Source organism: Strigops habroptila, chromosome 1 (genome assembly GCF_004027225.2).
Source record: "Strigops habroptila isolate Jane chromosome 1, bStrHab1.2.pri, whole genome shotgun sequence".
NCBI classification, from domain to species: Eukaryota; Metazoa; Chordata; class Aves; order Psittaciformes; family Psittacidae; genus Strigops; species Strigops habroptila.
Window position 1 is genome coordinate 142,081,208 of NC_044277.2, and position 13,797 is coordinate 142,095,004.

At 41.9% G+C, this 13,797-nt stretch overlaps 1 long non-coding RNA gene across 1 annotated transcript; it reads left to right on the plus strand.

Moving 5' to 3' along the window:
• The first annotated feature begins 18 nt into the window (after positions 1 to 18).
• On the plus strand, positions 19 to 6,659 carry LOC115619836. Its single transcript, XR_003995132.1, has 3 exons — positions 19 to 89; positions 425 to 568; positions 1,650 to 6,659. It is a non-coding gene; the product is annotated as an uncharacterized LOC115619836 (long non-coding RNA).
• Positions 6,660 to 13,797: the final 7,138 nt, after the last annotated feature.

The following is a 13,797-nucleotide window of genomic DNA, read 5'->3' on the forward strand; positions in this document are numbered from 1 at the left end:
GCGCACAGGGCAGGGGGAGGAGAAATAGTGCCCGGCTCCCAGGGCGGAGGGAGACAGAGAGCAGCAGCAGCGGCGGCGGGAAAGCGGCTGTGAGGCGGGGGGAAGGTTGTGGCGGTGGTGGCGGCGTGAGGGGCGGGCGGGGGAAGGATCAGTGGAGGTGCCTTATTCCGGATGTGGGGAAGAAGGAGCCGAGTTCCCGGCCGGGAGCGAACTTGTCTGGGGTGGAGTAGAGGCGGCGGGGGAAGGGGTGCAGCTGAGGGGGTTAGCCCCGGGGTCCCGCTGTAGGGTGGGGGAAAAGGCAACCATGACACCCCCCCCACACCCACCTCCCCCCAGCCCTTTAAGTTGGCGTTTCGTTGCCTGTGGATTTTATCGGGTTTTTTTGTTTTAATGTTCTTTTTTAAACGCACGCCACCAACTATAGCGAAACTCCGTGTTCCCAAACGCTCGTCGCCAAGTCCCGGAGGCTCCGCGACTGCCGGCTTGGCTCGGCCCGGCCCGGCCCGGTGCAGCCCGCGGAAGGCGGCGGTGGGGCCCGCTCACGTCGGCGGAAACGCGCTCCGCTGTGGTAAATATTTGTCAGGAAGCAGTTGCCAAAGAAAGTATCTCGTTATGCAATTTATGTATTTTTTTTTTTATATGAAGAAGCGGGCTTCCCCCCCCCCCCCCCACACCACCTCCTCCTCGCCCGCCCCTCGCCTCTTCAGAGAGTCGTAAAAGCAAGAAAATACTGTGAATCGCACAAGGGTTTTTCGCGGCGCGCAGGGCCCTGCGAAGGCGCGTCTGTGGCAGCCTTTGCTCGGCGTGCATGGGCTTGCACAGCTAAATGTTCTACGGACTTTATAGTCTTGCAATGTGTGTTTAACATACAGGGTGTTTAACACACACCCCACCCCCCATGAAGGGTATATACTAAAGTGTTTATGTAAAACATCCGTTGCTAGTGAAAGATGGATTTTTCTTCTTTTTATTTTTTCTCCTAGTATCAATTTACTTTGGCACTAGCGGATGTTGGGGGCTGAATTCTTGTTGCTTCGTGCAGCCTCTCCTTCCCCACCAGCCTCCAGCCTCTGTGGTTCTCACAACGGGGGCATATGCAGTTCACAAAGGGGCCACCTTTATACCTGTTTTTTTTTAAGCGGGCTCTGAGTTTCTACTTAGGAAGTTACACTTAAAGATTTATTTTTTCCTATTGATTTATTCGGTAATAAGTAGTGTTAGACTAAAGGAGCCTCTTCCACGGTGCTTCTCGATTTTTCACATCAACTGCTTTTATTTGAATTGGTGCTTTTTAGTTGAGGGTATTTCTCCCTTTGGGGGAAGGAAAAAAATAACGTAGGGCTTGCTGCACACAAAAGGCACCCCAACTCTTGGAGGTGGACCTGGCATGGGTGAGTAGGGGTCACAACCCAGTGGGGCAAGTGCAGGGCAGGGGTCCTAAGTCTGCAGGTTAGCTGTCACGACTAAAATGGCTCTTGGAAGGCAGTGTTGATAAAAACCCTTGTTTCTTCCCATTCCCCGTGTTATTCCATCCACCCAGCCTTCCTGAGCAGTGGTCCCCACTGGTAAGGAATGAAATGCCACCTGGCTAACCCTGAAGTTGGAGGTTCACAAAATACAGCTTTCCTTGTCATTCTCTTTTCTCTTAGGACAGTTGCCCATTTGGCCAGAATGAGGACAACCAGCAGGAGCTGGCAAAACATCCTGCCAGATCAGAACTCTCATCTCCTTCCAGGGGAATAACTTAGTGCAGCTATGAGCAGAAGGACCTTGCCGTTCTTGTCACCAGAAGTTTGATTCAAGTTTAAGATAAGAGTCAGAGACAGTATTCCTGGAGATTGGTTTGGGCACTAAAAAGCGAAAAGAGTATGAGAGGAAGAATTAATTTCTTTGTCCGCTGCCCGTTCTCAGCTGCCTTCCTTTACAACCTTGGGAAGATCTGCTCTGCCTCGGTTTCACCCTCTGTAAAATGGGAATAATAATACTGACAGAGCCCTCCTTTTAGATCCTTGGATCAAAGGTACTATATAAGTTCAAAGTGCTGTTTCTATAGGGCATTATTGCCAAATTCACTATAAGCAATTCCATTGGGTACTTGATAACAACAGTAGAATCAGTCAAACGCCCTTGATGCATTGCATGGTCCCAGATACCTTTCAGAGCGTCTTTGTGTGCCATCCCACCCCCTGAGGTCTGCAGGGATGGGGCTTTTGGAGCCTGGATTTTGCAGGAGCAGGAGGGGTACGGTCCGTCTCTTTGCTTCTGGCCCCTGAACTGTGGACCGCTTTTCTTTTTGACCTGACGAGGACAACTGCAACTAGCCCTTTTAAAAACAGGTTTAAAACATACAAGTTTTATTTATATATATACATTTCATAAGGCCTTTAGTACATAATGCTAAACTCTTGTTGATTTTTGGTTGCTTTATTCTTGCATGGTTTGTTGTCATTTTAATCTGCATATGTTTCACTGCAAAGTGGTTAGGGTACTTTCAGATCTAGACAAATTGCTAATACAAATTTGGTTAATATTAGCTTTGCAATTTTTAGCTACTAGGTAGCTAAACATTTTCTACAATTTCACCTTAAAAAACTAAAACCCTACCCCAGGAAAACCAATATATTAATAGCTGCAAGTGTTGCAATTATGATTAACCCTAATCCTTAACAGTGTTCTTTCAATTATAAAAATGTTTCTAAAGTACATTTTATGTTTCTGATTTTTCTAAAATACAGTGTGTCATGGTCCACAAGCAAAACAGGAAGAGTAAATGTTATATTAGGTATTACAGTGTGGGGCTTCACGAGTAAATTCATAAGCAGCCCGGCTATTCTCCCTCTTCTACCTTCTTTTCTTTCTCCCCCAAGAAGCACTGAGCGTGTATCTTCAGCTTCAGAAGTTTCCTTCAAGCCCTTTTATACTTGAATAGGTTTGTTTTGGTGGCTGTTTGCTAGATGAGTATGCTGCAGACATATTTTTTTCAAAGGGTCAAGCAGTCTCCTAACGTGTCCATTGTGTAGCACTGCAGTAAGAAATCCTCAGTGCAAAGAAGAGCTTCATGGATAATGATTTAAATGTTTTTGTTAACCTGTTTTTTTTTGTTTTTGTTTTGTTTTTGGTGAGTCAACTTTTAACAGGCTAGAAAGCAGGAAACTCATTAATTAAAAATAACAATCAGCTAAAGGTAAACTTAGTTGGTCACCTTTCCTTCTGAAATCTGGCATTTAGCTATGTTTGTAAGGAACATAGTAACGAATGAGTAGCCACGGCACTCATGTAAGGACAAAGCAAAATTACCAATTTTGGAAACATCTAGGGCCCTGGGCCTGAATCTTCGGTTTCCCATATTGATCTTAAAGATGTATGCAAAATTGGCTTTTAACCATGCATACTGTAGGAATATATTCAAGAATCAACTACAGATATTTTTTCAGGCACTGACTAAATATATATTCACTTGTCAGCAAAAAAATACATCATCCTGATCCTCTTAAAGAGGGGGGAAAAAAAAAGAAGGGATCTTCTTCCACCAAAGTGAAGTTGTAGTGTATTAAAAAAGTCACATATTTTCACTTTCATACAGGAATGATGGGGAAAAGAGAGGAGATCTTGCAATACTCAAGCACTCTTTGAGATACAGAACTAATCAATGTAACTTCTGCCTTATACACAAGCGCTACAGTTTATTAATACACGTCAGAATCTTTGCTATGGTCAAGCAAATAGCTGTGCCATTCAGGCTGAGTTTCAGCAATGAATAAACAAACTTCTTTATGGACAAAGAATGAGAATTTGGCAAACTCAAAATACTGGTGAGATTCCACTTTTCTCAGGAATTGCACAAAAAACTATGCAAGTGTGGAACTGGATCATTTTGAAGGAGAGACCCTACAAATCATTAATAAATTATATAGAAGATACTGATCAAAACATCTTGTTAACTAGTTTGAATGCCAGAAATTGGAGCAGTCTATAAATCTTGCTTCAAGCATCAGAAATAGAATTGTCATTGGCCAGCAATTTGATTTTTATTTTTTTTTTTTAAGTTATTCTTTCCCTTGGTATTCCCTATTTTGGATATATACAATATGCCTTAATATTTCCCTCTTTAATTAAGTACATGAGAATGCCTACAAGAATGTAACTGCATTTACCACGTATGTTTCAGAAACTGAAAAAAAGTCTCCAGCTGATTTAGCAGCTGAGGCATTACTCATCAGAATATCTGATTACTGGCATATTAAGCAGTGGAGCAGAATAAACACGAAGCATTGTGTCTCCCAGTACATACAGTTTAATTGCTACTAGCCAAATAAACATCAAGGTAGCTGTATATTCAAAATTTATTGCAAGATCATGTAAACAGAAACCCACAGTATTGATCCCTTTCAAAATGTTGTCATTATTAAGTACACCACAGCCTTTAACATTTCTGTGTGCCTGTCTCTCAATGGTTATGGGTCTCATACTCCTCATTTAAAACAACTGCAATGGTTGTGTTTAGGCACCTTGGCAGAAAAACCAGCCAGAAACACGGGCAAAAACAAAAACAGTGGCAGAGGTTCGACACCTGCCTCCTCCTTCCCTAATCAAAGTCTGTCCACCTGAAACCCTGATTTCCTAGAGTTGTAACCCTTTAATTGTCTGATCTAAATATATAGCTTTACTCGTATAGAAAGCTGTCTTTAAAAAGGTGATATATGTAAATAGGTTGATATATGTAAAAAGGTTGATAGATGTAATTTTTGCCTTTTTCTTTCAATAGCTGTAGGCCAGATTTCCTTATTCTAAGTAATTGATTCTAATATGTAATCTTAAAACACGATAGTAAATTATTAAGACCTCGTTTTTCTGTTCAGACCTCTCTTTCTTAATTACTGTGCTGTCTGAAAATATGAGTATCAGGGTAGGAGCTTCATTTGAACAAATCTCCAAACAGGCTGTGCATGGATTAGGGCTTCAGATTTTCCTTATGCCTCAGAATATTTTCCTCTTCCCTTTCTAGCTGAAACCCCTGAGCAGCTGTGAACACCTCTTGCTATCTAGAGGCTTGGCTCCCCTAACGCTGTCCAGTCATCTTAAGAATCCACTGATCAGATGAGTTTCAATGACCGGTAATCAAGATTTTCCTTAAAGCCCGCAGCATGGAGGTGATAGTTGTAGCATTCCTGCTGTTATGGCAAGGAAACACTCTTATTTCCTAACGTCTTGGTTCTCGTGAAATATGGGTAACGCCATACTTCAGACATATTTACAGACGCCATTGAAGAAAGGGTAGACAACAGCTAGAAACTCCAACACCACAATACGATTACAGTATGTTTTCCTTTCCTTGTTCTTTCAATTCACCGTAAATTTCATCCCAGCTCACAGAAATCATCATTCTTTCCCCCTTTTTATTTCAAAATGGTTGCGTATTTTTCATTCACGAAAAGGTTAAAGGCGTTTCCCCATCGCAGGAGGGATTATCTTACCAGAGGATTCTGGGACTGCAGATGTATACTGCGGCAAAATCCTAAATTCATCGGCAAAAAAAAAAAAAAATTTCCAAACCCCAGCTGCTAAAAATCATGGAATTAGAGGAAATCATTGGTAAGATTAAAACATAAAGCCAGTTTTACATTCCAAACCGCTCTAAAACACGAGTCTTTTCTCTTAATTCGTTTCTTAAATAATGCAAATTTTAAAGTAGCTTTTCTATCCCAAGCACGCAGCGCCATGAAATCGATAATTTTTGATCTTTTGGTTAGTAGGCAACATGGTGAGCTATTGCAGTGACTGCAGGCAGCAGACATGTTCTTGTCAGCTCCAAATTTTCATCTTGTTTTGGAGTCCATGGAGATTTGTGGATGGGATACAGCCAGTTTCAAGCTCCAGCTTGCACTTTGCTGGGGGGACGTAAACCAGCACCCTTTTAGATGCGTCTATAGATACAGATATATGTTTTAAAAAGAAGAAGCATTACTGGATTTTAAACAAAAAATTATGTAAAAAGAATGGCTGGTGTGATTATAATCGCATCATGCAGGGTCCACGGTTTCCATTTAGTGAAATTTCGCAGAGGGCAACTTCTTAAGAACATCCCTGCTGTGCAGAGTGAAAAGCATGAACAAACCAAAGACAGAATTCATCTGTGTTTATATTTTACAGACAATGAAAAACCTACTCTTTGTATGCCTTTTTTTCCACCTTATTATTTCACGAAAACTGCAGCATTTTCCCCGCCCCCACCCGAACACTCACCACCCCAGCACTGCAGTGTTCGGGCTTGCTTGCTTGCTTTCTTTCTTTCTGTCTCTTTTTTTTGCCATCTCTTCTTCTTCTTTTTTGCTTTCACAAATTCTGCATGCGCCATCTTTGTCTATTGTTACTCTTTTCTAATTTCTCTTGCCCGTTCTCTTTCAAATCAGCTAATAAACACAAGGCTAAATGCCTGATCAATGCTTATGTGTTATATTCTCCCCATCTTTTTTCTTTTGAAGAAATAAAATTAAAAATAAATTTAAAAGAATCAACAGAACCAACACCCCATGCCCCAAAATTTCTGTATTACCATAACCTGTTGTATACAGTGGTGATAAAAAACATTATTAACATAATAGCAACAGCTGCAGCCTAAATAGAAGCTATGAGATAATAAATGTGCTACAACAAATTAATTTGCTGCAGGTGCTTGTGCTCTGAACTGCGTAACCCAAGCCATTTCAAGTCTCAATACAATTATTATTCCCCCCACATGCTAAAACAAAAGTGCAGAGTGAAATGTCCTGTTATTATAAATATCTTGTCCTGTCCCCTGAATGTTTTCTCCCATCAGCAAAGAGTGCAAGAAGAGATCTTAAAACCTTAGGAGAAAGCTGTGGCATTTAAAAATATTTAACAAGTCTTCAAGTCATGTCCAGGCTTGAAGAGATAATGTCTGTTTGTACATTAATTTGCACCTATTGTCTCTTAACCAGAGCTCTATAGGTAACGACACACTGAAGTATTCCATATGTGCAATTGGCAAAGGAGGGGCTGTAAACATCTCATTAGTAACAGATGCATATTTGTATGTGTCGGTGCTTTGATTTACTTCATTGCAGAGGGAAAAAAGAAACTCTTTGCAATTTGGCATGTATAATGTGCAGTGAAATGAGCAGGGATTTTTACTGTTTTGGGTTTTTTTTTCTGGTAAATATAGTTTTTATGGAAGCCAGTTACTCATTACCTTACAGGCATGCACCAGTAGCATGTTGCAGCGTTCTTCAGACTACGAAGAGAGGAAGTTAAATGAAGCCAAGTGGTCTTTTTTCATTTTGGCATTATAACGTAAAAATTAACCATGTGGTTTTTCCCATCCCTGGGTTTTTCCCCCTTTTTTTACTGCTCACAGACCTAGTGGTCTGAAACCTGGTGAAAAGGCAAAATTAAGGGCTCAGTTGTGCTGACTTAACTACCTCTTTCATTGCCACAGCAAACAGCTTTTTTTTTTCTCCTTTGCGAATGTAATTAGACAACTTGGGTGCTTTAAAAGATTGATTATTCTCACGGAGTAACCTTGAAATATTCTTTCTGTGATCTTGAAAAAGAGGTATCGTGTATCCTAAGAGAACTAATCAAACTAATTCCTCGCACAGGACACATTTCCTCTGTGTTTTGGCATAGCTTTGTAGCGGTCAGGGAAGCTCAGCAAACACTTGTGCTGCAGCAGGGCGGCCACGGTGCTGCATGGGAGGGTGGTGCAGATAGAGAGGTGCACTGAAACCCCACATGTTGTGCAACCTCGGTGGTGGTGGTGGTGATGAGCACTTGCTCACAGGAGTCGGCCCGGGGAGGTCAGTTGGATTACTCATGAGCACAACTTGTCCCTAAGCTAGAATTTGCATGTCTCAAATCCCTTTTACCCAAAGAAGAAAACGTATAATCAATTCAGTAAAGATGTATATACTGTGCTAGTGAAAATGATTTTGTTTTAATGCTGCTTTTGTATCAAACTCTTGTTTTGTTCTCTGTGTCTTCTTCACGTCTACTCTGAAGATCTGATTTTTAAGTTGTTTATTAGGCTCAGCTTCCATCCATGTCCTTAGCTATTTTCTCACAGTAACAACTGGGACATGAATTCCTAAAATTGTGGTATTCATCTCCATAATAGTTCATTGTAATGTGTCTCTCAGTCATCATCCAGGTGAGTTAATAGCATAGCATTTCTGCGTATGAAGCACAGGGTGAAAATGTGCTTTCGCAAACTTCTGGGCGGGTATTTCTGCAGCCTGGTGTCTCCTTTCTCCTGAAGTAAAGCTACAAACGAGTGGTGCTTTCGGCTCTCTCCCTCAGACCCTCACTATCAGGCTCTTAAGAGGCAGGATGCTATTCATGTTCTCCAAGGATATCCATATTTTGCTGGCAGGTTATTTCAGTAGGGGAATTGGAGCAACCTTTCATAACTTGTTCATCCACCTAACTGGTTCCTGCTACTGCAGTACCCAAGCACCTGCCTGGCTTCGGTGTGATTTCCTACCACACAAGGAAGGAAAATACAAATCAAAACTGGACAGCTGAAGCAGGACTGAGGGGCAGGTTTTCAGGTTATTTAGGCAGCTAGTGGAGTACTCCATCCCTTGCTTCTGCTAGCAGGTGCTTTTGGAAATGTGCCGTCTGCCAAGTGAAACCACTTGCTTGGCATTCAGCAGGAAAACTGGAGAGAAACCACGGCTCACCTAGGCCTACACAAGGAGAAATGCATGTATTGGAGAACAGGGACTTTACACGACAAAGCTTTACATGGTGAGAGTCATGAGTGGCTTCAGTAACAAAACATATGCAAATACTTTTGGAGGTGTTACACGACCTGATTCATTTAAGGGGGCGGGGGGGGTGGGGGGGGAGGAAGGAAAGTAAAACAAGCTGTTAATTTTCCCATTATAAAACACCCTTCCCTCACCAAGGAACAAAAAGAGGAGATCTGGTAGCTGGCTCTGGAGAAAAGCAGATAGTTAAGTGTAAGACAACCTGTTCAATGCAGGTAGTGTGACAGGCTAATTTTTGTTGTTGTGTGACTGTAACAAAGCAGAGACTAATTTATTTTTTTTTATTCAGGGGCTAATGTGACTCAAGATTAAGCTTTATTGTGAGTGTTGAATGTGGGCCTAATCCATTTAGGTGCTGAGCACCCAGTCAAGAAAGCATTTAAGTTAAGGAAGGCCAGCAGGGCTACCCACATTAAAAACAAATGTACAAACGAACGAACTAAAACCAAACAACAAAAAGCCCCAAACTGAGCGATCATGTTAGCACTTTATTATATCTGGCTATATCTGTCCTTATGTGTAATTATAAATGGTTGGGTTTTTTTTAATTTGCCTCAGTTTCTGCGACCTGTCTTTTCACAGGTTCTGTTTGTGCAAGTGTATTTCTTAGCACTGGAAATGTGAGCAGTGATGCATGAGTCTGAAGCACTTTCTTGGGCTGTGCTCATCCACAGAGTCACCTGCTCATTTGTGTGGGCTTTACAATAATGTTGTGTTATTGTTTTGTGTCAATATTTGCTACTGCGCTGGCTCTGCCTTTTTCCTTCCACCCACCTTTCTCCTGGTGTGTGTGCTGCCAGAGCAGTGTGGTTTGACTGAAACCATTCCAAGAGATACTGCCATTTACAGCAGTGTCACTGAGTATAATTTGTCAGGCAACATGCATGGGGCCAGAGGGGAGGCAGCATATGGACACACACTGCTGCAAGTACCCAGGGGGTTCCTGGAGCCCAGTCTCAGGGCTGGAGGTTTTTGAGTTAGGGCATGGGTTCACAGTTTCTGAGCTCTTCTTTTGCCCCTCTGCAGGGATGGGCAAGTCAGGCTCTCTCCCCTTGCACCAGATTGCATCCAGCGTAAACGGATGGCTTGCAAAGTGTCTCTGGGCAAAGCACTTAACTCCGGGCACTCAAGTTTCTAGAAGCAGAAGAGGGGAAAGGGCTTTGCCGACTTTGCCAACAGATTTACTTATACCTGTGCATACCTGTGCACTTATACCTGTGCATACCTGTGAAATACTATGGGGCAGAGGTGAAGCTGCTATGGTTTCTAGGGAAGCCCTAGGTGAGAGGGCTGCGTTGGCAGCTGTTTACTTGTCATAGCTTCTTCCTTTGCCCTCCCGGTGTTGCTGTGTTTGCCATTGTCTTTCTCAACCATCAGGTTCTTGCTCCTATTTAGAAGCCACAAAACTTCTCAAATTATTATTTTTTGGAAGGTTAATGCCACTGCACAGTGAAGCCGCTCTCCCACATAAACAACGTGGTGAGGCCTCCTGACGTGGTTACGAAAGGATTCAAATATGGCTGAGCTTGTGCTGCGGAAGGAAGGAGCTGATCAGGAGGTCTGTTGGAGGAGGGATCTGCAGTGTGAATGGGAAAAACCCAACAGGAGAAGGGGGGACGTCAGCTGCCAGCACCATCTCCTTTGAAGATCTCCGCAACCGGAGGGAGGATCAGGTTGCTAGCAAACTCTCTCTTCCCAAAACAGCCTGCCCTTAAAGGAGAGTGGAGCACAGATTGCCAAGGGCCTTTTCTAGTTGCCCCCTCACCCTGCGAGTCTCCCGTCCTGCCATATAGCAGGGCAATAGTCCCCTCGATGGCTCTGCTGTAGCCAGACTGTGGGGCAGGGACACATAACCTTGCCTGTGTAACTCACCCACTGCATTTAGGATGCAAAGCATTTCTTTGTGGTACTGGAAATAGCCAGCACCCAGGGTTTTACTTGCTTTCAAACCCATTTGTTTCTAACATACTGGGTAACTAGCAGGTTTCACCCATGTATGTTGTTCTGTAAACTCTTAGTCTGCATTTTTCAGTGAGAGACTGTACAAATCGCATGGTCAAAGATGAGAGGGGGTGTTTCTCTAAACAGGTGAAAATGGGTGAGAAAGAGTCAAAATAATGAATTTTTGGCATGAATTTTCAAGTTAATGAAGCCTTGAGCAAGAAAAAAAGGAAGAAAAGCTTTTGTCATGGACACAGTTAAATATGAGTTTCACATTTTTTAAAAAGATCCGAATCTATTCATTATTTGAAATTCATACCTGGTTCTGTGCAAGAAGTGTAAAAATGGATACTAACTTTTAGGAATGCCCCTCAAGACCCTTATACACCTACATTCTGTTGCTTTTCCTTTCATTCTCTTGTCAGTCAATACTTAACCCTTTTGGATTCTGACCTTTTGATAGTCTGGGGGGCTCAGTGTAGAGCTGATCAGATAGTTAAAAGGATATTCTTGCATATTTTCACAAATCAAAGCACTATGCTTGGTTTACCGTGATATGTGGGTTATATTATTACAAATACACAGGAGCTTGTTCACTGAGGCACGAAGTCTCTCAAAATATTCCCTAATTTGTTTCACAAAGCTTTATTTGTTTGAAAATTCATCCCATACATTTATTTTTATTCTTTCTTTCATATTAAATCAGATGTTTAAAAATCTGATCAAATCAGCAAGTGTAGAAGTTTCCACATTATTTGTTTCCATATTTGAGCCCCCCCTAAATGGCCGAAGCAAACAGCATGAAAAAGAGTAAATGAGGCTGGTTAATAAGCACTGATAGAATTTTTTCAAATCCTCTGACCCAAATGGTAGAAAATCTGTAAGATAATGGCTAAACAAAAGTATTCAACCATCTCTATACATCTAAACCATTTCTAAGTATGTAGCAATCTCAATCTCATACTAATAGCTGCCGTCTAGTTTCAGGAGTATAAGGAAATTGTCACAGAAAAGGTGACAATATTACTTCTTGCTGGAACTGAGAACCAAAATGAAGCAGCTGTACATCAGAGAGAAAACCTGAACCAAAAGACTGATAATGAGTGTGGCAAGTATATTTTTTCTTGCTTATGGGTGGAAAAGCCAGCACAGTCTCTGTTTGAAGACAAAGCATGTAGTAATGTGATCATCAAAATCTCCTAATGGGAACTATGTGATGTACGGTAAATGTATTCCTTTCAATACATCTCCACGCAGTCTTTCAAGGTTGCCTCAAACTATACTGGAGATGCGATAGCATCGGCATAGCGAGATGTGGGCAGAGCTGAACCTCCGGTTTCATTATTATTGTTATTATTTGTGCTGTTATTATTTAAGATGTATATTGCAGCAGCTCCTCAGAAGCTCAGATAAAAAACACCACCCGTTTTTTGTAAGGCAGTGTGCAGACATTGCCAAGGCACTGTCTGTGCTGGAAAAGCCTGGAGTTGGTGGAAACGAGGGACATTCAGAGGGTGGGGAGACCAGTGCTGTAATTATAGGTGGGGCTGGTACTATTACCTGTTATTAAGGGCTTGCCTGACACTTCCCATTTTAAGACCTGTTTTTGGTGGTTTGTAACTACTTAGTAAACTTTAACCATTTGTCTTTCACTGGACTTCTGTCCTTGGCTGCCTGTGCTGCTCAGTCATTATTAACAGGCTGATTTATTTCATTTAGGCTTGGGGGGGGGGTTGGGGGGATGGCAGGGTTGGGGCTGACAGAGGGAGCAGCAGCTTTAGAACAATACAAAGAAATTTTATCATTGGGCCTTTCACTGTTTATGTGAAATAGGGACTGAAATATTATAGTGTCAGCTTGTTTGCTTGTATTCTCTCAGCTGTCTGTCTGCATCCATTTGTGAGCTCTTGTCTTAGATTTGTCTTTCTGTTCTGCATTTGTACAGTACCTTACACAGCCATGTGCTGGTCCATGACTGGTACACCTAAAAGCTACAGCAGTGCCAAGAAATACTCTGGTTTTGCACAGGACAAATGCTTTTGGGAGGCAAAGAATTATTCCCTGTCCAGAAATCCTTCACGGTCTTTTCCTTATTGATTGTGACTCCAGAATTGCTTACCTTTCCCACCACACTTGAAGTGCTGGAAATATTTCATATTCAAATCTGAGTGGCTTTTCCTGTCAACAAGAGCTCCTTTTAGTAAATGCTGTTGCTAAAAATAAAACGGCTGTTTTTCAGGCTCTGTTTAAACAGAGACACAGTGCTGTCCGGGGATCGAGCTGAGCGAAAGCTTATTCCCTCTATCTGGGTGTTTGGAAGCAGCACAGAGAGGAAGGGAATGAGCCATTGAGTTCATGTTTCCACTGGAAATGCAAAACAGAGGGCCAAGATTCATTAAGATTGTTGTACTAAGTCAGTATGGCCTTTCCCTTTGTAGTTTGCTTCCTTCGATTGACTTGAAATTGGACTAAGCAGCAATCAGTGTGTTCAAGACTTCTGAATTTCTTCAGCAAAGGTTGATGTTTTCAGTTGTAAGGGAATTATTGTTTCAATAGAGATTTTTGTGTTACCCATAAAGCCTCACATGCCATTTCATTCACCTCCTTTACAGTCAGTATTGTCCATCCCCATTAAACTAGAGAGTTGACAAAATCTCACATAATTTGGCCTTTTAGAATAAATGCAAAAATCACTAGATTCACATTACAACACCAAGTTGTTAACAGTCTGCTTTTCACACTTGAACCCAAATCCTGCAAAGTGTTTCAGGTTGTTTTGCCCCAGCAAAGTGAATATCCCTGACATTTGCAGGACCTGTCCCTACATTTAACCAAGTCACTAATGAAAAAGGCTGAATGTTTAGAAGCTGTTCCTATTGGGGTTAAAGATGGTTTCCTAAACACAGACCTGTGTTCTCTCCTTGTAACCTGGTTATGGACCATGTAATCTATGGCACACTTTTAGAGTATAATCATATGGAAAAGTCCTTGGCCAAAAAAAGCAAGCAAACAACACTAGATCTCAGCAAACCACAAATGTGCTTTGAGATGCGAGTGTGGGCAGACC